Source organism: Cupressus sempervirens, chromosome 8, assembly GCF_028749045.1.
Source record: "Cupressus sempervirens isolate cs-2001-9-10 chromosome 8, ASM2874904v1, whole genome shotgun sequence".
Taxonomy (NCBI): Eukaryota; Viridiplantae; Streptophyta; class Pinopsida; order Cupressales; family Cupressaceae; genus Cupressus; species Cupressus sempervirens.
The window spans coordinates 469016026-469041221 of record NC_143125.1 but is presented as its reverse complement, the minus strand read 5'-3'; positions in this window follow the sequence as shown (position 1 = coordinate 469041221).

The window sequence follows — 25196 nt, the reverse complement described above, 5'->3', positions numbered from 1 at the left end:
CAAAGACATATGAAGTGGGTTGAGTACTTGCAAAATTTCACATTTGTTATCAAGAATAAGAGTGGAGTTACTAATAGAGTTGTTGATGCATTGAACAAAAGATGTTCTTTATTAACTGAGATGAAGTTTGAAATTCTTGGTTTTGATGAAATGAAAGAGTTGTATGATACTGATCTTGATTTTTCTAAGGCATGGAGGGAGTGAAAAGCACCAAATTTAATAGATCACACAAGTAAGTATGATAATTATTTCATTCAAGAAGGTATGTTGTTTAAAGGAATTCAGTTGTGTATCCTTAGAAGCTCTATGAGAGTTAATTTGATCAAAGAAAAACATAGTGGTGGATTGGCTAGACATTTTGGAATTGATAAGATATTGAATTGGCTAAAGGATAAGTATTATTGGCCCTAAATGTATAAGGATGTCTAGAAATTTGTAAAGAGTTGTGGATTTTTTCAAGTTACAAAAGGAGTAAGTCAAAATATTGGCTTGTATACACCTATTGTTGTTCCAGAGAAACCTTGGAGTGACATCAGTATGGATTTTGTTCTTGGATTACCTAAGATAGTGAAGGGGTATGATTCCATATTTGTTGTTGTGGAAAGATTTTCTAAGATGGCTCATTTCATACCTTGTAAGAAGACATCAGATGCTGAGCATGTTTTAGATTAAGGTAAAAGCAGGTTTTGAAGGGGCCCCGAAACCCTTTACAATATAAAGAAAGATTTACCATGAAGCTCTACCAGGTTTTAAATGGACCTGAAACCAACAGTACAACAGAACTAGGTAAAGAACCTGAAACCATCAGACCCGGGTTAGGGACTTGGAAAGACAGACTGGATAAACCAGAGAAACCTCCCAGAATAGAAAAGCAAGGACTAAGATTTCAATTTCACTCCCTTTTTATGAGAACGCAAAATCATATCAAATTAAGGATGAGACTTTTTAGATCTTTTTTTTTTTATAGGTATCCATCCCTCCTCAACCAACGCAACCTTTGACTACCACTTTTGAGCATCTAGAAAAGTTGGAAAATCATCCAAACTATGGCTAGGACTATCCATCACAACATCTAGCGATCTGGAGCAACAACCATTGGATTGAATAACAGTTCTAGCAACAACATCAAAAGGACATACATCCTTTTAGCTAGGGAAATCCACCAATATGGGACCAGTATTTAGAGAACCAGCATTAACATAGAAATTAGATACTTTCACTTTATTTCCAAAGTCAGTATTCACATTATCTTGACCAGATTCAGAAACAGGGGTACCAAAAATAGCACCATTATCAGAGATAATAGAAATAGAGTGTACCAAGCCCATAGCAACCTTAGAACCAAATTCTTGACCTAGTTCTGCTATGGGATCCACAACACTGTTAACAAGACCAGAATCTGCACCAAGAGGACCAGAACAACCATCTTGGGCATCCACCTTGGAAGCAGAAGCATTCACCAACATAGAACCAGAATCCCCATCCATTGTAGAGCATTTGTAAACTATTTAATGTTGTTCCAGAACACCCTTCCACCAGGAGGAGGGTCATTTGTTAGAAGAGTTTCTATACTCACACTTAGCAGCCAAATGACTTGTATTGAAACAATTTTTACACCTAAAAGGGAGGCCCTCATAATCAATCGAATGAGTCCAAGATCCCTTTGAATGATGTAAAAGAAGCTCAGCTGGGAGACCCTTAGAGACATCAATATCAACTAGAATCCTTGCATAAGTAGAATGGAAATGCTCAAAGGATTGGGGATCAACCATACGAAAATCCCCTGAAGCCTCACCAATCCTTAAAAACAAAGTTCACCCAAAAATGAAGAGGAAGATTGGGTAACCTTACCCAAGTGGGGATTTTGAAAGTCTCCATTTGAGGGTTGAAATCTGGATGCCATGGTTTAACCATTAAAAGATAGCGGTGCTCCCAAAAAAAGACCCTATCACATAGAATAGCATTCCTGTCCTCTAGATTAATAAAGGTAGCAATGAAAAAACCTTTAACCAAAGGGTAAATCTCAATAGTATTAGTAACATATGGATCCAAATTATTAGAAATCCAAGCATGGATCTCTGATAGAGAGGGCCAATAACCTTTAAAATGACATATAACAGAATCCTTGGAAAGATCCCTCGAACGTACTTCAATTTCTAAAAGAGACTTTTCCCCTAGAGTAAGAGAAATAGGCTTACAAGGGATCAAAGGGGATACCACATATCTACTTCCAAAGCCAATGACATTGCCAGAATTGGAATCCAGCACTTCTCTATTTCTAGAATTCCCAGCGGCCTTGCCAGGTTTAGAAGTTGAGCATGTTGCTGAACTTTTCTTTAAAGAGATTGTGAGATTGCATGGATTACCAAGAAGTATTCTTTTAAGAAGAGAAAACAAGTTTTTTGGTTACTTTTGGAAGACTTTTTGGAATAAGATAGGTACTGAGTTGAAGTTTAGTTCTACATTCTATCCATAGATAGATGGATAGACAGAGGTTGTGAATAGAAGCTTGGGTAATTTGTTGAGATGTTTAGTGGGAGACAAGCCAAGTAATTGGGAAGTAGTGTTAGCACAAGATGAGTTTGCATATAATAATTCTATGAATAGAAGTACAAGGAAGACACCTTTTGAGGTTGTTACTGGAATGCAGCCTAGAGGAGTATCCAATTTAAGAGATATTGTTGGTGAAGAAAAGAGAAGTGTTGCAGGAGAAGAATTTGATGATTTTATGGAGTCTTTGCATTAGGAAGTAAAGTTGAGGCTAGAAAAAAGTAATTAGAAGTATAAGGAGAATGTTGATAAGTCCAAAAGACATCATGTTTTTTAATTTGTTGATGAAAGGAAGATTTCTTATTGGAACATATAGTAACCTGAAGATGAAGAAGTTTGGACCTTGTAGAATCTTGAAGAAGTTTGACAATGGTAATGCTTATGAAGTTGAATTACCTGATGACATGGATATATCTCCTATATTCAATATTATTGATTTATATAAGTATCATGAGTCAGATGATGAAGTCATTATATTAGAAGATTATCCTAAGAAGTAAATTGAAGAAGTTGAATAGATATTGGATTAGAGAATTGGTAAGAGCACAAGAGGCAAAGATTACTATGAGTATCTAGTGAAGTGGAAGAATAGATCAATTGAAGATGCCACATGGATTTTCCAATCTAAGTTGAATTCAACTCAGGTTGTGACACTTGCATGATTTAGGAGAATAATTTCTTTGAACCCTGGTTGTCTGATGTAGAAACATCCTAGGTTGCCTTCTAATCTTGCACTTTTGTTCATTCTACCAGTTGTTGTCGAGCTTTAGTTATTGTCGAGTGCCAATTTTTAGTTGTTGTTGAGTTCTTAGTTACTGTTGAGTGATCCTTTGATTGTCAAGTGGTCCTTCAGTGGTCAAGTTCTCTATGGTTGCGAGCATTGGAGTATGTCAATTTCATAGTTGATGCTAAGTGACTCTTTGGATGCTAAGTTTGTGTTAATGCCAAGTGCTAGTTTTGAAAAGCTTTCTTTTGCCAAGTTGTCTAGTTCCTGTTTGGGCTGACCTTGCTTGTATTTAATTTATGTATAGGTAGTTAATAACTATTGAGAGCCTACTTGTGGCTTTTCTATGTTCTAGAATCTTCTGTAAGCCATTTTGGCAAGTATTTAAGGAAGTATAGGATTGAGTTTTAAGAAGATGGATAGAACTTGGAGGATTGGAGAGGATATGAGTTTGGAAGTGCAAACTTGGAGGTGGTTCATAAATTTGTAAGTTGTATATTGTAATTGGTCATAATTGAGAAGGCTTTACAATTGGGAATATATGTTTACTATCTAATAAATATATAAACATCTTTTTCTCTCTCTTGGGTGTTGTTCTTGTGTTGTGTTTTTTCGCTATGTTAACTCTAGCAGGGTGGTTAGGATAGCTAGATGTGCCTTTGGCCCTAGTTATTTCTTCCTTCCCTACATTAGCCAATGATCTTGAAAGCAACGTAATGACTCTAGAGGAGGCCAAGGATCTTGTACAAAGGAGTGGTATACTATTAGTACCTAGATGGGATTTGGAACAAGCATTTATGCTTGATTAGATAAGGAGGTGAGAAAATGCTATTTCATATGAGCCATTTGGTGCAGATGCATTGCAGAGAGGAACCGATTTCAACATTGACACAAAATCTCTGGCAATTTGGAGTATGGATCCTTCCTCTAATAAGCCAAAATTAATGGATGTACAAAGTACTGAACAAGGTAACATGATTGTATGGACCCTACAAGGCACCCCTGGCATAGAGATTTCTAAGACATTGAAACACTTTTTTATTTATGAATGAAGCCAAGCTAGAGGAAATAGAAACTAGACTTTCTAAATCCATACATGATTACATAGATGTGAGGAAGCTTTATGAGGATGAGATAAGAGAATTGTAGAACTTGAGGCCAAGGTCCAAGAACTTGAAAATGAGGTTGCATCTCTTAGAGAAAAACTTACATTTGCAGAGTAGGTAATTGATGTAGAACAGAGGGAAGAGTATGAAGATTAACAACATCTAGCTAGGGATACAGCTAAGGCCCTTACACAAATAGAGGATTTGGGAGAAGAGGAAGCATCAAAACCTAAGAGGATGAGCATCAATGCTCAATCTACTCAGTAGGGGGGTAATCTAAGGACATTTGTCCTTAGGAATATGATGAGCCAGAATTGAAGTTTTGAAAAACATGTCACAGCAGGCTCACAATTTTTATGTAGCTCTACAAAGTATTGAGCAATTTTGCAATGAGGCACTTTCATGGCTATCACCCACATTTAATCTTTGGGAGCCATATACTCAATTTTTGGAGAGACTAATTGTACTAATGGCTAAAAATCTAGATTTTCCTGATAAAATAATCATAGTGAAGGAAGGCCTAGAGATAATAAAATAATTAATTGGTTTCTTCATTGCAAATTTACAAACTATACAAGGGAAGTTAGAAGTTTTATCTCAAGGAATACAGCCCTGCATACCATCAATTTTGGATGCTTCAAGCATAGTGATAGACTGGTAAGAGTGGTCTAATTCTTTTGATAACATTTTAACTCAGGAAGCTACAGTATCAATTTTTGAAGACACTTTTGATATTTCATATAATAAATTAATTGATTCCCAGTTTAAGGTAGAAATAAAATTGAATAAATTTATTATTGAATCAAAAGCAATCATGGATGCCAGGTGGACCAAAGCAACTCAAGATTTACAAGAGGTAAAAAATATAGAATGGCCCACAAAAAGGGAAATTTATGTCTGGGAAATGGTAGGAGAGATCAAAGATTTTTTGATAGGAGGTAGTTGATATATTTTGCATACAGGTTAGTGGAGGACAAAGAGGAGAAAAATCAGAGGCCCGATATAAATGTTATTTTACTATCTCAACTACTTTTCTTTTGCTGATCAATTTTTTGGAAGAATGTTTTACATACCTTTTTGTTCCCATCTTCCAAAGTTTTTGGATCCATTCTTATTTTGACATGTGTCCTCCTCTCATCTATAGCTTGTTGCAATCCTATCTATGGATTTCCAAGATAAAGAGTAGAAGTTAGTTGCTTGTAGAATTTTCTTATTGTCATGTATTATTTTGCAATCCTTCCAAGTGTTCTATAGTTATATGAATGAGTTCAGTTATTGCATACTTGAATACAAAAAAGGTGAACATTTGGTACCTATGATTTGTCTATGAGTTATATCATGAGTTTCTATTAGCAATATAAAGATTTGAATAAGAAGGATTTTCCCTTAATTATCATTATCTTTGAGTTTTCTTTCTTTTCTCATATATCCATAATCTTGGGACTAAATGAACAAGTTTCATTCAATGCAATTTACACAGTTGTATATCTATTATTGATTGCTGCTAATTTAAAGAATTGGGTAATTGCTTTCTATAATGGATAAGGTTTAAGGTTTGTGAAAAGGATGAGAATCAGAATAAAACATAGAGTTGATGTTGAAAATTTTAATCACAAGTTGATTAAAAAGGTCCAAACCTGCTAATCTTTGACTCTATATATCCAATTGGATAAGACTTTATTTTGATAACCTTCCAAAACTTGTGATAGAAGAATCCCTATAAATCATCAGGACCTAGTGATTTATCCCCTAATAATCCAAAAATAGCACCTTTCAACTCTTTAAGGCTAACAAGAGCCAAGAGTCACCTATTATCATATTTTGTTAAGGATGGTTGGATTACATCAAAAGTTGATTCATATTCGACCTCCTCCCATTATACCCTTCTGTCCACAATTGAGAAAAGAAATCTACAACTTGACTCTGAATCTCTTCATCCTCTATTATTTCTTCCCCACGCAATAATAGAATCTTAAATATCATGCTAATGGATTGTCAATTTTTTATTAAACAGTGAAAAAATTTAGTATTCTTTTCTCCTACTCACAATCACAACTCCCATGATTTCTATTTTCAAAATATTTCCTCTTTTTATAGTATTTTGTCATACTTAAACTTAATATCATTCTTTGTTTCAAAATATATCTCAACCATACCTTCCCCAATTGCCTTGTTGTTCAAGGTAGCCACTTGCCCCTCTAAACTCTCATTTTCATTAAAAATGTTTTAAAACTTGTCTCTTTTCCAAATGTTGAGAAGTTTCTTGATATGTTGCAATTTCTTAGAGAATCTAAAACTTTTGTTGGGCATGAATTCATCGATCTCTGACTAGTACAAAAAATCCTTCCTCTCTCATCCACATTTATTTGAACTTAAACAAATATCTTGGTGGAGTAATGTCTTTGATAAAACTATCTAATACATGGAAATGATCTAAAGAAGATAAAGGGAGAATTTACAATTCAAATAAAACCTAAAGCTATTGCCAATCACCTCCTGTGAAAAATGATCCAGTATTTTGACTATATATAAGAAACCTAATATGTGATTCATCCATTTATAATTACATCTCTTTGGTTTTATCTCCCAAAGACCATTATCCAAGACAAAGTCCTAACAGTCTCTTTGCACCCTTTCAACTCTTCCAACACCACTCCTCTTGTCTTCTGCTTTGAGAGTGGCTTTGAAATATCTAGTAAAGATCACACTTTCTTGTCAAATATTTCCTATGGTTTTAGTAAGCTTGTTCAATATTGCCTTATTTTCCTCTAATTGAAGCAAGTCATAGACATTAATAAACAAAATACTTGCATCTTGAACCAAAATTTGAGCCTTTATCATAATGTAGTTCATTCCTTATAAAATATTCCTTCACAAACTTAGGATTCCACAAACAACCCAACCCCCCTAAAGCCACATCTAAGTCTACAAAATAACCTAACCATCTAATCCTTACTCCTAAATTTTTTTCTACCATCTCCTTATTCACTTTTATCTCTTGTAAAAAAAGAATTTTTAGCTTTATTTAATCAAAATAATGCTTGATCAATCATCTCTTGTCAATGGCATTGTAGCCCCTCACATTCCATGTAAGGAGCCTCATTTCTCCCCAAGGGGGAAAATGTCCCTCCTAGATCTTAATTTACCCTACCCTGACATGTTGTCCACTTTTTCTAGTAGTTTTTAAATATATTTACACCCTCTCTTCTGCTTTATCCCAATACAACTTTTCATTTCACTCATGTACTCTTTTTTTAAGTGTTCTAAGAGAAATAACAACTTCTTCATTTGATGAATCCTCTTTTGACATGTCAACCCATTCATGAATTGATGATTTCCCAATGTCCTTTGTAATGATTTCTTGCAAAATCTCTACCCTAAGTAATGACATTTGAATATCTTGGAATACCACTTCTCTAATCTTGTTATCCTCTTGACTTGAACCCAAAATTGCTTTTAGGTTACTAGCTATTAGCTACCATTCTAAATGCACTAATTTAACTAATGGGCTCCCAACCAAAGATCTAATAGTGGCTAGATTAGGATTCCCCTAACAAACCTATAACTCACCTTTTGGCGAGACATGTTTTGGAATTTTCAAACTTGGACCCCTGAGGGGAGAAGCCTCTACATACTCTTTCATGGTTGTTAATGTTTGTACATATATACCTGAACCTATAGTACTCTCTTCATCTATGTTTCCTCTTACAAATTATTTGGGATGACTTGAGATAATCATCTCTACTTCTACAGTGTGTGATGAGGACTCTTTCTTCTATCACTATTAAACACTATCTAGATAGATCTATTTTCTCCTCCAAAGTCTATCCTTCGAGACCCACTCCTGCTCCTGATTATACCTAGACTTCATTTGTCATTCTTAGGTGACCATCCTTTTGGTGCTTGTCTCTAGTCACTCTAGTTAGGATAGTTACTCTTAAGCTCACCCCTTTCTCTTTTCCTTTGTTCTTTAAGGTGCATGCTTCCTTTACATGTCCCCATTTTTTGCACTTCTCATTTTTTTCTAATATCTCTCCCATCTCTATCTAGTAACCTTTTATATTTTTGATTTCAATAGAATAAGGAAGAGGAGGGTGGGGTTCCACTCAATATAAATATGTGTATATAGACTAAAATCCTTTTGATCAATCACTTCATCTTTATAAATAAGCTTTCCTAGATTGTTACATATCTATTTGAGAATCTCCTCATGGCAATATTCATGAGAAAGATTATACAACCTAACCCAAATTAGAACTTCTTCTATTGTGGCTTGCATAGGGTTAAAGGTAGGTACCTAGTATATAATGCAAAACCCAATAACCCCAATCATAAAAGGAGCATTAAATATAGTCCATTCCTTCTCTTGTTTCTTTGTAGCTTTCACTAGAAAAAACTCATTCATCAGAGATTTAAAAATAAAATTCTCACCCGAATTATCATTAATCTAGTTGCAAATTTGCAGATGTGTTGGTTATCCACAACCCCATTTCAAAAAGAAAGTTGTTTCTCTCAAATCTCTAATATTTTCTTTCTAAGTGTTTGATCCTATATGAATTTCTATACCCCTTTTTTTGTATTCTTTGGTTTAGAGTCTATCATATCATTTGTTGTCTCCTATCATTTAGGGATCCAAGTTTGATTGTTGCCACATTTCACTGCTTGTCTGCTACCACTGAAATCATAGATTTTCCTCCATTTTGAGCCTTTTTCCTTGCCAATTCTCTAGAAAAATGATTACCTCCTCTACACCCCAAATCCTTTTTATAGGTTCTAAATCCCACTGAGGAGGAGACCTAGGGAGAGCACCTCCTCTCCTATTGTTCCCTCAACTTCCATAGTTTTGCCTTCCTCCACAAAAATCCTCCCTCCAATCCCTTGTTGTCACTCTATACTATCTCAAGAAATTTTCTTATTATCTAATTACCAATTATTTATCTTCAAGGATGTTCTCTTCAATTATGAAGTGAAACCTTAGGAAGAGTTATGTTATTGCTAGATGTTGTTGATGTTGAATCTTTAATAAGACTATAAGAAATATCCATAAATACAATAGATATAATAGAAAATCATGGAGTCATGGATGTAAATGTATACAAATGAAGAAGAAGATGAATTTCAGAATGAAGATCTCCTACCTTGATGGCTAACAAAATCCTAGATCTTAAAGAGGAAACACTCACAAAGAATCCTTGAATCTTGAGAACACCTTGAAGGCTTTAGTGCCTTATGAATTTTAGTAACTTGAGTGTCCTTAAATGTTCTTGTGGTTTCTTATTTATTTCTAGTTGATGTCCTTAGATGTGAAAATGAGGTACCCAAGCTTCCTTTTATAATATATTTTGGGCTTGAAAACAAAGCAAGCTGATGGGGTAACTTGATTCTCAAAATTATATCATCAAGAAAAAAATAGCCTTGAGACCAAAAAATCCTAAGGTACAAGTTTTCATGCTCTACCTTGACTAGTATAGGCCAACCTAGGTGACCTCTACTAATATAGGTTAACTGGGTCGACCTATGTCACAGTTATCTCAAGGAGGGGTAACCCCAAGGTCTTGAAAATTGCATAGATATAATTGAAAAAGAGGAAGAAGGGTGGAAAAAAGAGTCACTAAGAACAAATACATCCATGGTCAATACAATTACTAAAGGGAAGTAGAGAAAAGGTCTTAAATGATGGGTGCTTCCATTTTAAGATAATACACATTGGTATTAGAGCCTAGTACCCTAGAAGAAGACTTATAATTTGAGGATGATCTTGATGGATGCAAGTAGATTAAAAATTAATTTTCAACCAACACTTAAAGAATTAGATAAATAAAATATAGGTAAAGACAAACTGAGAAGCAAGCTAAAGGATGTAAAATTTTCCATCAGAAGACTCAAAGAGCACATTGATATTTTAAGAATCAAAAGAAAGGAACTATTTGAGGAGATAAAATATGAGCCTAAGGTAGTTGAGATTGAGTCATCCTTAGATCTGGTTGAGAAATTTTAGAAGGAGAATTAATCTCTTCGACATGAATATGAGATCACCACTCTTCAAATGGCCAAAGAGATTGAGAAAGGGAAAGAAGATAAAGAGAAACTTAAAGCAACCTTGAAGATCAAATATAAATAATGTCATGATGTGAATACTCAACCTAGATACATAAAGTTAGAAATTGAATATTCAAGAGCTAATTGTTATGAACTTGAGAGATACACAAAATTTTGATAGGGTGAGATTGTTGAGTAAAAGAAGGATATTGAAAAACTCTATTCAAGTAGCAATAAAATTTATGAGTAGTTGCAGCAAAAAAAACATGATGGTGATATGACTGGTCTTGATTACAATAGTACTAAAAGTTCAAAGGCAATAGAGGAAAGATAAATGCAAGATAGTATTAAAATACTTAATTATAATTAGGCACTTAAAGAGGAGATCAATAAGATTAAAGGACGTTGTTTTTCATGTAACAAATAAGTTCATATGGATAAGGATTGCAAAGGTAAAATCAATCCTAAGTCATTTATTGAATATTGTTTCAGTTGTTTATTAAATGGGAAAAATTTGCATGAATGCATATCTAAATCAATTTCGAGGATAAATGAGAGGTATAATATTATATTTAATTCTAAAAGGCTTGTTCAAGATAATAATGTTATTTCATTAGGAGTTACGTGTATAAGTGCAGTTATTTTGGACATACTATAGGGAATTGCAGATTGAAAGTAAATCCATGTTTACATAGGCCCAACATATCTTAAGGGGAAAAAAACCCAAGCTACCATTGCTTTAGAGTTACACATGGAAGCCTATTCCAACAATTAACAAGGAACAAGAGGCTATATGCAATAACTCAATAGGTTTAACTATTTAACTTCACATATAAAGACATAATCATGTCCAACTCTGAGGCCTTTTGGGTTATGTCCTTATACAAAGAAATATTATGAGATTACAATAAAATATGTATTTCTATCTTCTTCTCTCTAATATGGTTACTTTCCTACATCTAATCAAGCTTCTTATATATCCAACTAAGCCACAAGTTGGCTAGTCAAGCATTTAATTATACTATAGGTCCAGCCTTCAAAGAGTAAACTAAAGCCCAAGCATAGAACAATATAAGATCACACATACTTAAAGATAGGTCTACATGAGAGTTAAGAGTTGGCTCCTAACAACACAAGACATCACTTCATTACAAGAAATGGTGGTAATAGAAATAGCATGCCTTACTAGATGAAAGTTGTAGGAAATAGAGACCACAAAGCAAGACACAGAACTTGAAGAATATGAAGCATCAGGTGATGCACACTTAGGAAAAGGATCTAGGATAGGTCCTTGACATGGTATCAATTTCACACAACCTAAGACCAAAAAGAGAAATGACTACTTTGTGAATAACAGACTAGTACAGAAAAGTAGAAACTTTTTTGATTGATGCAATACTACTCATTAACCCAAGATTCTCCTACATTAGATCCATTTCAACCTGTGATATCCATGAACTATCTTCAATTGGTTCTCCTTTCCACTAAACAAGGTATTCCATGTAATCCTTTCCTCGAGTACTTCCACTTATTCTAGTATTCAATATTTGTTCAATGCCCTCCTCTTTCTTCCTTGGATAATCTAGATTATTAGTCAACTCACTTGTTTATAGTACTCAAAGATATCAAAAATATTGAATATGGGTGAAATAACCATATCTTCTAGCAACTCAATTTCAAAAGCATTTCTACTATCAAACTTTCTTAGCATTTTACAAGGCCCAAACTTCTTCATCTTCAATTTGTTGTATATTCCAACTAGAAATATATTTTTATTCAAATGAGTGATTACTTGATCACCTTCATTGAAATATTTATGTATTTTCCACTTATCAGCTCATTTTTTATATTCTTAATTGCTATTCTACAAAGTATCTCTTGCATTATCATGAAAATGCTTTGTAAAACTCACAAAATTTTCAGCATTAGCACTACTCTTTTCTTCCTTACTTAAGTCTCTTAGTTTTGTAGTTCATCTAGGGTGCAATCCATTTATGACCTCAAAAGGTGTCTTCTTAGTACTTATGTTCATATAGTTGTATGCAAATTCAGCTTGTGTTAAGGCCAAGTCCCAATTTGTAGGCTTACTTTCAACCAAGCATCTCAAACAATCACCCAAGATTTTATTCACAACTTTTGCTTGTCCATTAATTTGAGGGTGAAATGTAGAACTAAACTTAACCTTAGTATTCTATTATAATGTGGAGCCTAATCAGACCTAGAGGTTAATTTTTTCTCACTTTATTTGGAAAAGTTTCCCTCCCCCCCCCCCCCCAAAAAAAAAAATTATTACTACAAGGGTTTGGGTAAAATTTCCTCAAGATAGGGTCAAATGTTATAGGTGTCAACTACTATTTTTCTATTGGATAACTTATTCTAGCCCTAATTCTATAAGCAAAAAAAATCTCGTATAAAATGGCTAAGGGTTAGGGATTTCATAATGTATGATGAGATTGTAGCTTCTTCTGGCGATATTCAGTTATAAGATATTTTGGATTGTAATCGGGTTGTAATCACTAGATCACAAGAATATTAGACTTGTTATTTGTTGGACATAGCCCAGGGATTGGGTGAACCATGTTAAATCAGTGTGTCTTGTGTTCTCTTCTATGTGATTTATTATTAATATTTATGTCTTGTTAATCCTAACATGGTATCAAAGTGAGGTTATTTTTTCTATTTATCCTCAGTAGGAAGGTCTCAGGGTTGAGTGGGAGAAATGAAAAATGCGAATAAGTTGAAGGTTGAGAAGTTTAATGAGTAGAACTTCCAATTATGGAAAAATATAAATAGAGGACCATATTTATCAAAAGGATTTATGATGGTCATTGGAAGGAAAATCCAAGAAATTGACAACTATGATAGATGAGGACTGAGATATTTTGGACAGAAAAGCACTTGGAAGTATTCATTTATGCTGGTGCAATCAGTGACATTTAATATTACAAAAGTGAAGATGATAGAAGAGTTTATGCAAGCTCTAGCAAGGTTGTATGAAAGTCCCTCCACTTCAAACAAGGTATTTTTTATGAAGCATTTATTTAATATGAAAATGGCAGAAGATGGATCTTGTGCAAATAATTTAAATGAATTAATATGGTTACCAATCAATTATCTTCTATAAATGTTAATTTTGATGAAGAAATTAGGGATCTCTTGATTTTGTGTTCTTTGCTTAAAAGTTGGAATGGCTCAATAATGGATGTGAGTAATTATGTTTCTATATCTAATACCCTCAAATTTGATGATGTGATTGGTGTTATTCTAAGTGAGGAAAATTGTAGGAAAACCTCAGGTGGATCTACATCAGGAAGTTCTTTGAATGCACAAAGTAGAGGAAGAACAAATGAGAGGAAACAATTCTGGAAATCATGGGAAATCAAGAGGAAAATCAAAGGGAAAGAGATCTCAATCTAGAGGACCAAGAGATTTTTGGTACTATGGGAAACTAGGGCACAAGAAGAAAGATTGCTAGACTCAAAAAAACAATGAAGGAGACAAAGAAGAAGGAAACAAGGAGGAAAATGTGGTAAGTAAAAAATCTAAAAATAATGTTTTCTCCCTTTCCTTAGAAAATGTTGATGATTCATGGGTTTTAGATTCAAGGACTTTATTTCATGCTACATCCCATAGAGGTTATTAATTATGTCCAAGGGGATTTTGGGCTTGTTCATTTGGGTGATAGTGAGCCTTGTTAGATTTTTAGAAATGGGATAATTAAGATAAAGTTATAGAATGGGAATCATTGGCTACTACAAAAGGTAAGACATGTTCATAGACTGAGTAGGAATTTAATTTCAGTAGGTCAACTAGGTGGTGAGGGTTGCACAATTACTTTTAATAAAAATAATTGGAAGGTTTCAAAAGGGTCCCTTGTAGTATAAAAACATGTGAAAGTAGGCACTTTGTATCTTTGTATAGGTCATACTATTCCTTCTACTTTAATTATTTCTAAGAAAAATATATGTTCAAAAATAATTGTTGCAGTTGAGCAAGTAGAATAAATAGATGTTGTAGATTCTAATGCAAAAATATGGCACAAAAGAATTGGGCACATGAGTTATAAAGGTATGAAATTACTTAATTCAAAGAAAGTTTTACCAGTCTAAAATGTGTCAATATGGATTTCTATGAAATTTGTGTGTATGGAAAACAAAAGAGAGATAGTTTTATGAAGAGTGGCAAGGAAAAGGAAGATGAGAAATTAGAGCTTGTGCATATAGATGTATCGGGACCATCTCATGTATTTTCCCTTGGTGGCTCTCATTATTATGTTACATTCATTGATGATGCAACTAGGAAAGTATGGGTTTATTTTCTTAGACAAAAATATGATGTATTTCAAACTTTTAAGAACTGGAAATGCTTGGTTCAAAATGAGACTGGTAAAAAGCTAAAATGTGTTAGATATGATAATGGTGGTGAGTATTTCAGCAAATAATTTAAAGAGTATTGTTCCACTAATGGTATTCATAGAAAAATGGGGTGGCAAAATGCATGAACATGATAGTAATGGAGTGTGCAAGGAGCATGAGGTTGTATGATGGATTGTCCTTAAACATATGGGAAAATATTGTGAATACTACTATATATTTTATCAATAGAGGTTCCTCTACTCCTTTACATTGTGGTATTCCAAAGGAAGCATGGACTGGTAAGAAGGTGAGTTAATTTTTTTTTTGGAACCTTTTTTCATGAAGCATTTTCACATATATATTCTAGAAATAGAACCAAGCTAGAATCTAAGTCAAAGAAATGTATATTTGTTGGATATGACATTGATAAATTTGGTTAATATGCTTTGGGATTTTGAAAATGATAAAATTGTATGAAGCATGGATATTATATTCAATGAGAAAGTGTTGTACAAAGATATGATGTAGTGACATGAGAAGAAATAAAATGATTATGTAGTGCTAGATGATACTCCAAAAGATGATGGTACAATAGTCACTCGTGCTCTACAACAATAGCAACAATAAATACTACACATTCTAGTGAATGTTAGATGGTTAACAAGACTAAGTAGACCTCTAAAGTGATTTTCTCCCTCTTTATATTCTATTTTATTAATAGATACTGCTAAACTTGAATGTTATGATGAAGTTATGTAGATGAATACAAAGCTTTAGTGAGAGTTTTCAATGATAGGAGAAGTGTACTCTTCATTGAAAAAATCAAACTTAGGATTTATGTAAGTTACCTACAAGTAAAAGAGCTTTATAGAATAAATGGGTTTACAAGCTAAAAGAAAAAGATGAAGGCAAAAAAATATTTAAAGCTAGGTTAGTTGTAAAAGGATCTACGCAAAAAAATAGGGCATTAATTTTGATGAGATATTTTCTCTTGCTTTTAAAATGACTTCTATTTGCACTATTTTAAGTATTGTAGCTTTTGAAGATTTACATTTGGATACAACTGATGTTAAAACAACTTTTTTTCATGGTGATTTGGATGAAAAAATATATATGGCACAACTGCAGGGATTTGAGGTCAAAGCTAAGGAGCATTTAGTGTGCAAATTGAAGAAAAGCTTATATCACTTGAAGCAAGCACCTTGCCAATGGTATCTTAAATTTCACAGTTTTATGCATGAGCATAAATCTCATTTAGATCATTGTGTTTATTTTAAGAGGTTGGTTGATGAAAACTACATGATTATATGTTTATATGTTGATTATATGCTTGTAGTTGGGTCTAACATGGATCACATGAAGGGGTTAAAAGAATAGTTAGCACATTCATTTTCGATGAAGGATTTTGGGGTAGGAAAACAAATTCTTAGTATGAAAATTTGTAGAGATAGGAAGCACAAAAAATTGACATTATCTTAGGTTGATTATATTGAGAAGGCATTGCAACGTTTCTTTATGGAGGATGCCAAAGCTATTAGCACACATTTACCTAGTCATTTGAAATTAACTAAGGAGATGTGTCCAAAGATATAACAAGAGGAGGATAAGATGTCCAAATTACCTTATGCTTCAACTATAGGGAGCTTGATGTATGCCATGGTATGTACTAGGCTAGATATTGCATATGCAATGGGAATTGTTAGCAAGTATATGAGTCATCATGGGATTGAGCATTAGAATGTAGTCAAATGGATTCTCAGATATTTCTGAGGAACATCCACTAAGTGTTTATATTTTGGGGGCTTTACTACTATTTTACAAGGCTATGTTGACTCATATTTTGCAGGGGATCTTGATACCAAGTGGAGTACTACAAGATATGTATTTATAGTTGGTAGGTCAATAGTGAGTTGTATTTCTTAGTTGTAGAAGGTGAATGCTTTATCCACTATAGATGCAAAGTATGTTGTTGCTATAGAGGTAGCCAAGGAGATGATATAGTTTCAATTCTTCATGGAAGAATTGGGAGACCCAGAGAGGGATAATTATTTGTTTACAGATAGCCAAAGTGTCATTCATCTTATGAAGAATTCTTCTCTACACTCAAAGACAAAACACATATAGTTGCAGTACCATTTCATTTGATCATTTTTAGATGATAGACAATTAAACTTGGAAAAGATACATACAACCTATAATCCAACAAATATGTTTACAAAGGTAGTGACAAGGGAGAAGTTTAACTCCTCTTCAACTTTGGTTTGTCTTCTAGACTAAACAGATTAAAATAACAATGAAGTTTGGGGTGGTTTTACATTCCAGTGGGAGTCACAAGTTTAGTAGTGCTATGATTAGTCTCCAAGTGGGAGGTTATAGTTGTGGACTCTAATTAGTCTCCAAGTGGGAGATTATTGTAATGTGGAGCCTAATCAAACTCAGAGATCAAGTTTTTCTCACTTTATTTGACACAATTACACCTAAAATTATTACTACGAGGAATTTGGGGCAGTGCCCCTTGTAGGGTCCTGGGGTAGAGCTCAAAGTGCACTGCCTATCACAATAGAAGGTGGGGTTGAGAGGCAACACCCCCAAAAGCTCAACCAACTTTATTATTATAAAATGTGTTAGCTTTTTTTTAATTGGATGACTTATTGTAGCCCTAATTTTGTAAGCGGCAAAAATCTTGTATAAAATGGCTTAGGGTTAGGGATTTCATAATGTGTCATGAGATTGTAGCTTCTAGTAGTGGTATTGAGTTGTAAGGGATTATGAATTGTAATCAGGTTGTAATTATTGAATAATAAGAATATTGGACTTGTTGTTTGGTGGATGCAGCTGAGGGATTGTGTGAACCACATTAAATCTTTGTGTCTTGTTTTCTCTTCTATGAGATTTATTATTTTTAGATATTGGTTGTATTTGCATATAATTGTTATGTCTATCTCATTAATCCTAAGATATTCAACTTCTTCCAAAGTGTCTTCAAAAAATATATAGTGAACTTAGTGTCTCTGTCTAAAATAATTGTCTTCAGTAATCCATGCAACCTCACTATCCCTTTGAAAACTAGTTCTTCTATATGTACTACATCATATGTTTTCTTGCAAGATATGAAATGTGTCATTTTAGAAAATTTGTCCATTGCCACAAAGATAGAATCAAAACCTCTCTAAGATCTCGACAATCCAAGTACAAAACCCATGCTTATATCTTCCCAAGGTCTCCTAGGAATAGGAAAAGATGAATACAATCCAAAATTTTGACTACTTCCTTTAGTTAATTGACAAACTCTACAACTTCTCACAAATTTCTAAACATCCTTATACATTTGAGGCCAATAGTATATTTCAGCAATCAACTTCAATGTCTTATTAGATCCAAAGTGTCTGGCAAGTTAACCACTATGCTACTCTATCATGATGTTACTCCTCACATATCCTCTAAGTATGCAAAGTTAAATTCCCTTGAACAACATGTCATCCTGAATGAAGGAGTCAATCCACTTGTCCTATTCAACTTTCAATTGATGCTTTCAACCTTTCCAAGGTTCCATAAAATCACGCTCAGTTTCATAAAAAGTCTTCAAATCATTAAAACCAACAACTTCAACCTTCATTTTTGTTAGCAAACTCCTTCTTCTACTCAAAGCATCAACAAATCTATTTTATTGTCAACTTCTATGTTTCAGGACAAAGGTGAAATTATAAAAATATTCTACCCACTTAATACGTCTCTTTCATTTTGTTCAAACTTCTAATGTGTTGTAAGGCTTTTTGACCTATATACAAGAAATATTCCTTAGGCATCAAATAATGTCTCCACTTCTTCAAAGCTTGAACAATAACATAGATATTGTGTTCATAAAATGAGTATTTCCTTCTAGCACCATCTAATTTCTCACTAAAGAAAGCTACAGGTCTTCCTTCTTGACTCAAAACAACTTTAATTGCATTCCCACTAGCATCATAATCTATTTGAAAAACCTTAGTGAAATCAGGCAAAACAAGTTAGGTAATTCTACAACCTTTTGTTTTAATATTTCAAAACTCTTATTCACTCCTTGTGTCCACTTGAAATCCTTTATATCTCCTCTCATAGTCTCTATCATAGAATTACATACTAAACTGAAATTTTTGATAAACTTTCTATAAAAACTTGCCAACCCATGAAATGATCTAACTTCTCCAATAGTCACATGTGTAGGCCTTCCCAATATAGATTTTACCTTCTTAGGATCCATTTTCAAACCTTTAGCTGAAATCAAGAAATCAAGATATACTAGTTCATCCTTCATAAAAGAACATTTCTTCCAATTCATCAATAAATTTTTTGCTTTTAACCTCTGTAGTACTTGTATGATATGCTCAAGATGTTCTTCTTTAGTCTTACCAGAAAAAACAATATGTCATCAATGTATACAATCACAAATTTGCCCAATAATTTCTTCAAAACTTCATTCATCAATCTCATGTAAGTGCTAGGTGTATTAGTAAAACAAAAAGGTATAACCAAACATTCATACAAGCCTTCATTAGTCTTAAAATTAGTTTTCCATTCATATCCTTCTTTGATTATGAACTAATGATATCCAATTTTCAAATCAATTTTGGTAAAGTATCTAGCTTCACTCAAACAATCCATGTTGTCATCAATCCTAGGGAAAGAAAACCAATACTTTATTGTGATTTTGTTTATAGCTCTATAATTAGTGCACATTCTCCATTATCCATTCTTCTTATGTGCCAATATAGCAAGTACCACACAAGGACTCAAACTTTCTCTGATCAAACTTCTCTCAAGCAATTATTGCATTTGTTTATTCAATTCAACATTCTTTGTAAGGATTAGTCTATGTGGTGCTTTATTTGGTAAGCTATCTCCATGTATCAAATCCATAAAATGACTAATACTTCTCACAAGAGGTAAACCATCAAGAAAATTATCAAAAATGGTGTTTAAAAAATTCACCAACATAGATTCAATCTCACATGCATATTTTAGTTCATCTTGACTTTAAAATCTTCCTAGGAATCAAGGCAAGACATGTGTTATTTTCCTTCATAAACAAATTAATTTCCATCCATCAACAAAACTCTTATTGTAATACAATGGTTCTCATTAAGTTTCTCAATCAAAGGTAACAAAACTTGTTTCTTTCCATTTGCCCAAATAGTATACTGATTCAATCTACCATCATGCAATGCTTGTCTATCATACTATCAAGGTCTATCCAACAAAATGTGACAAAAATCCATAGGCATAATATCACAAAAGACTTCATCATAGTAATTCCCAATTTTAAATTTTACAAGGCATTGTTCACTTAACAACAATTTATGCTCATCTTGAATCCAACCGCCATGATAAGCATTTAGATGTCTCAACCTCTGCAACTTCAACTTGTTTACTAGATCCTCAAAATCTAGATTGTGTAAACTACCATAGTCAATGATCACCTTCTAACATTTTCTATAAATTTTATATTTGGTTTTGAACAGATTTCTCAAAACAAATCCATCTGATTTCTCATTCCACAAGACCCTTATTATCATTAGATTCTCACCATTCTCGAGTTCATTAGGTGTTTCAACAACTTCTTCACAAGATAAAATATTTATGCCAATTCCTCCAATATTTTTACCATAATTAGTACATTTAAAAGCTTTATGTCCTTCTTTACCATATTTTTAACAAGTACCTTTAAACCAAGATCTTTCATCCCTCTTACCATTATTACTTATCCTAAATTAGCTAGTATAGATATCTCTAGTGTAATTACCTCTTTTACCAGTATTGTCATCTTTCCAATTAGATTTTATTTTCTCTTGCACTTCAGATTTGCTACTCTATCCATAGGTCCTATCTCTATTTCTTCAAAATATGTCACCTCTTCCTCTCTATCTTTGTTCATGTTTCTTCACCAATATTTCTTTAATCTTCAGAGCATATTGATATACGTGTTCCACATTGTCCATCTTAACATACCCGATCTCATCCTGAATTGATGTTTGCAAACCATTCAAGTATATAGCCACTTGCTCAACTTGATCATCCATGTGTCCATATCTAATATCCAACTTGTAGAATTCATTAGTATATTCTTTTACACTCATGTCTTTTTGTCTCAAATTTTGCATTTTCCTCAATAACTTGACTTGATAATCCACAAGGAGAAACTTCTTCTTCATGCTTCCAATCATTTTCACCCATGTCTTAATCTTTTCTTTTCCCCTCTTCTATCTTTTAGTTTGCAAATGATCCCACCAAAGTGAAGCATGACCCTTCAACTTTGTGAGTATTATCTTCACCCTTTTACTATCAAGAGTACCTTCATACTCAAAGTATTTATCCATTTTAGAGATCCAACCCAAAAAACATTAGTCTCTAGTCTTCCATCATAGCAAGCAACTTCAACAACAGGTCTAACTTTCACCCTAGACAAAACTCTCAAAAGCCTTTCTCCATTTTGTTCAACTTTAGGTTCAAGATTAGGATTTATTGTTGCTTCTTCATCATCACTAACATCTTCAAGAAGTATGTCCTTCTTTGCATTATCTCAACAACTTCAAGTCTCATTACAATCTACCTCAACATTTTCATAATAGCATTATCTGCATTTCTTGTGCTGTGAAACATTTTGACAATAGTTCATGTAAGATCATGACCTTTTGCAAGTTATAGGTCAAATTTTGGATCTACCACCCTACAACTTCTTTAGTGGTAAAATGGAATCACTTTAATAAGATGTAAGCCTCCACTTTATGGGTCAATAAGAAATTTAAATTTGCATGTGACGGAAAGAGGGGAATTTCCAAATATGATTCTACTTATGATGCAAATTATATTAGCAAGGACCCAAAGGAAGAAGGGTGCTAATACTAAATTCATATTATAAAGTGGAATACAATACAAGGGAATGTACTCTCTTTGGCCCTTAATAGGATAATGTGAATGTGGAATTAAACTAATTGCTTTAGTAATATAAATCTAGATGTTATATAAACATAATTAGCCCAATTACTATGAAAATCTAGGTTAAATATATGAAAGGAAATGAAATATAAAAGAATCACATTGAAATGCATAGAGGAATATGTATTTTTTCTCCAAAAATCATAGATTTGAATTGTATCTAAATACTTATTTTTGGGTCTTGGATTGAAATGATGGAAGGAACAAAACCCAAAAATCTTAGACTATGGACTAGGTCGACTTAGGAAGACATCTTACAACTAGGTTGACATAGTTTGGCAATATGCAACTAACGACTCCAGCAATCAACACATAAAAGAAAGGTTTAGGGTTGGGGTTTGATGAGGGCTTTCCTTAATCAAGCCCTAGGTTAAGGAATTAACCATAAATGAAATATAATTAATAAGAGAAATGCTTGCATGTAGTAGATCCGAATAGTATCAACTGAAAGATACAATTACCTTCGAAGATGTAATTGTCTTTGATATATGATCAAGTATGTGAGTGTAATAACCTTGACACAAAGAAAACATAAGGAAACCAAAGAAGAAAAAATCTCATGTATGGAAATATATGTGACACTCCATGGATGAATAATGAAAGAACTTGAATGAATTGGAATGATGGATCTTTTTCTCAGAGCCAAACTCCATTGCCACCTTGAAGGAAGAAGCTTGATACAAGAAGGAGATGTGCGGACTTGAATGCTTGAAAATGCTTGCTTGAAGAAGAATGCCTTGAATACTTTATTTCTTATGGATATCGTGAGAATTCATGATGAGATATGAAAATGAAGGCCCCAAGCCTCTTTCTATACTAGTTTTCAGATGGGAAAACAACTTAGGCTGACTGGGGAGGTAATTAAATTAGATGGAAAACTTTGGAAATTTTAGGCCCCAAATGCTACAATCATTGGGGAATAGGTTAAATTAGTTTTACCTAGTCCATACCATGTTAACCTGAGTCAACCTAGTCCCAAAGTAATGGATAGGTAGGAAAAGTGTTAGGAGGCGACATAGATGAAACTAGAAGATAGTGAATAGAACAAGAGATATGGTCAAAAGGGTATCAAGACAACACCTAGAAGACCATGTTGCAAGGTGAGAAATGAAAAAGAAGCATGAAATGGAATAGGAGAGGAGAAATAGATACCAAAACCATACTAAGGAGGGCTAAAAAGTCTCAAAATTAAGTTTGTCTATTTTAAGATGGTACACAACTAATCCAATAAGGTTCTTCATGATCCAAGCCACAAGAAAGAACTCTACTTTGATACCACCAACAAAAAGGTCAAGCTATCTCAAGGGAAAACTCCAAACTACCCTTTCTTAAGAGCTACACATGAAATATTATTCCAACAATTAATAAAGAATGATAAGCTATATGTAGCAATTCAATAGGTGTAATTTTTTAACTCCACATATAAAGACAATAACATGCTCAAATGTGAGGCCCTCCAGGTTACAACCTTATACAAAAAATAATTATGAAACTAGAATCCAAATTTGCATCTCTATCTCCTTCTCTCTAAGATGATTTCTTTCCTACATTTATCCAAGCTTCTTATGTGACCGGCTAAGCTACAAGTCAGCTAGTCAAGCATTTAATTACATTATAGGCCTAGTCTGAAATGTTCCTTTACTCATTTTATATGATATTTCAAGCCTCTAATAAGATCTTTATGATCAAACAACCAATCTTTCAAAGATCCACCAATTTCTCAATAAACCCCAAATCGGGTATGTCGGAAATAGTGCCAAAAACTTCACAGCTTCACATATTATTAGTAAATCTGAAAGTGGACATTTTTATAGAAATTTCAGCAGAATAAAAGCCTACAAAATGACATTTTCAGATCTGTATAACATTTACACAACAGCTCCCAAATGAAGGATAAAAACAATGCTCATCGAGCTCCCGAAAACAACATAGAATAGCCCGAAAACACCACAAAAACACTAATAATCTATCATATAAGTATAATCACAACCAAATACATATATTCAAATCTATTTTAACATCCAAAATTCTGAAATATATCAGCAACCCAAACTGATATGAAATACTCAACTGGAAACACCAAACTCTTACAAAAAACACACCCGAAAAACCACAAATCTGCACTGTTCAGCACAAAGGCAAACTTTGCATGAGCATGCACATGGAATGGCTTCAAACTCCCATCCTTATCCTTCCTAGAAACCTGCAAACTCCCATTCTTGGGTCTCCTTCTGCACAGTTTTTGCAGCCTCTGAAGAATAACAAAGAAATGAGCAAAAATCAAGTTCTAGAATGAGCCCAAAATGCCTCCAAACTCCTTAAAAGAGGGCATAACCCTAACTCACGTCCAAGAGGGGTTAATAAAACATATTTTAATAATAATTTTCATTTATTAGTCCATTAGCTTCCAAAGATTATCCCCTTTTTTCGAAACTTCACCTTTTTGGGCCTGCCTGCCTTAGAAAAGATTATTATTTTTAATTATTTGAAAAGGGGACATGACATAGTCTTGGAAAAGTAAACTAGAACCCACAAAAATAACACGATAAGATCATGTGCACTTAAAGAAAGGTCCACAAGGGAGTTGGGAGTTAGCTCCCAATTATGAAAGGCACCACATCATCATAGGAAACAATTCTAGTAGAAATAACATGCCTTGCTGGATGAAAGTTGTAGAAAATAAAGATTGCAAAGCATGACACAGAACTCAAAGAATATGAAACATTAGATGATGCACACTTAGGAAAAGTATCTAGGATAGGTCCTTGATATGCTATCAACTACGCACAACCTAAAACCAAAAGCAACAACAACTACTTCATGAACAACATACTAGTACATAAAATAAGACATATTTTTTGTTGATGCGAGATTGCTCATTAACTCAAGATGCTCTTGCATTATATGTAGTCTAAGATATGGATATACAATTGTTACTGATTTCAAATGCAATAACCTATGGAATACAATTAGATATTGTATATTCAATAATTTTTTAACAATAGGAGAACACCAAATAGTGGAAGGAATAATTATAATGGAAGAAGGAGAAATAGATTTGATATATCAATAACAATATATCAAAAATCTCAATGACACATTTGTAAACTTAGAAGGAAAGAGTGATATTAAAAAAGTATGGAAAAGAAGAATCAAAGTGATTTCATAGGAAAATAACCATTCAATTTCATTCTGCTAGTGCCTAGCATTAAACCATCAACATCAACTTGATTGGAACGAGCATGGTCTTAAGGGGAGCATTTGAACAATAAGACATATTGCCTCTGAATTGCATTAGAGCCTATAACAAAAATTTATTATTAATCATGGTTGGGATATTTGATATCACTAATTCCAAACCTTAATATGCAATTAAGTATCATCATCATTGATTGCATGGTTATTGGTCTTATAACACCTTTTTAGGAATGTGACCTAATGCATATATTG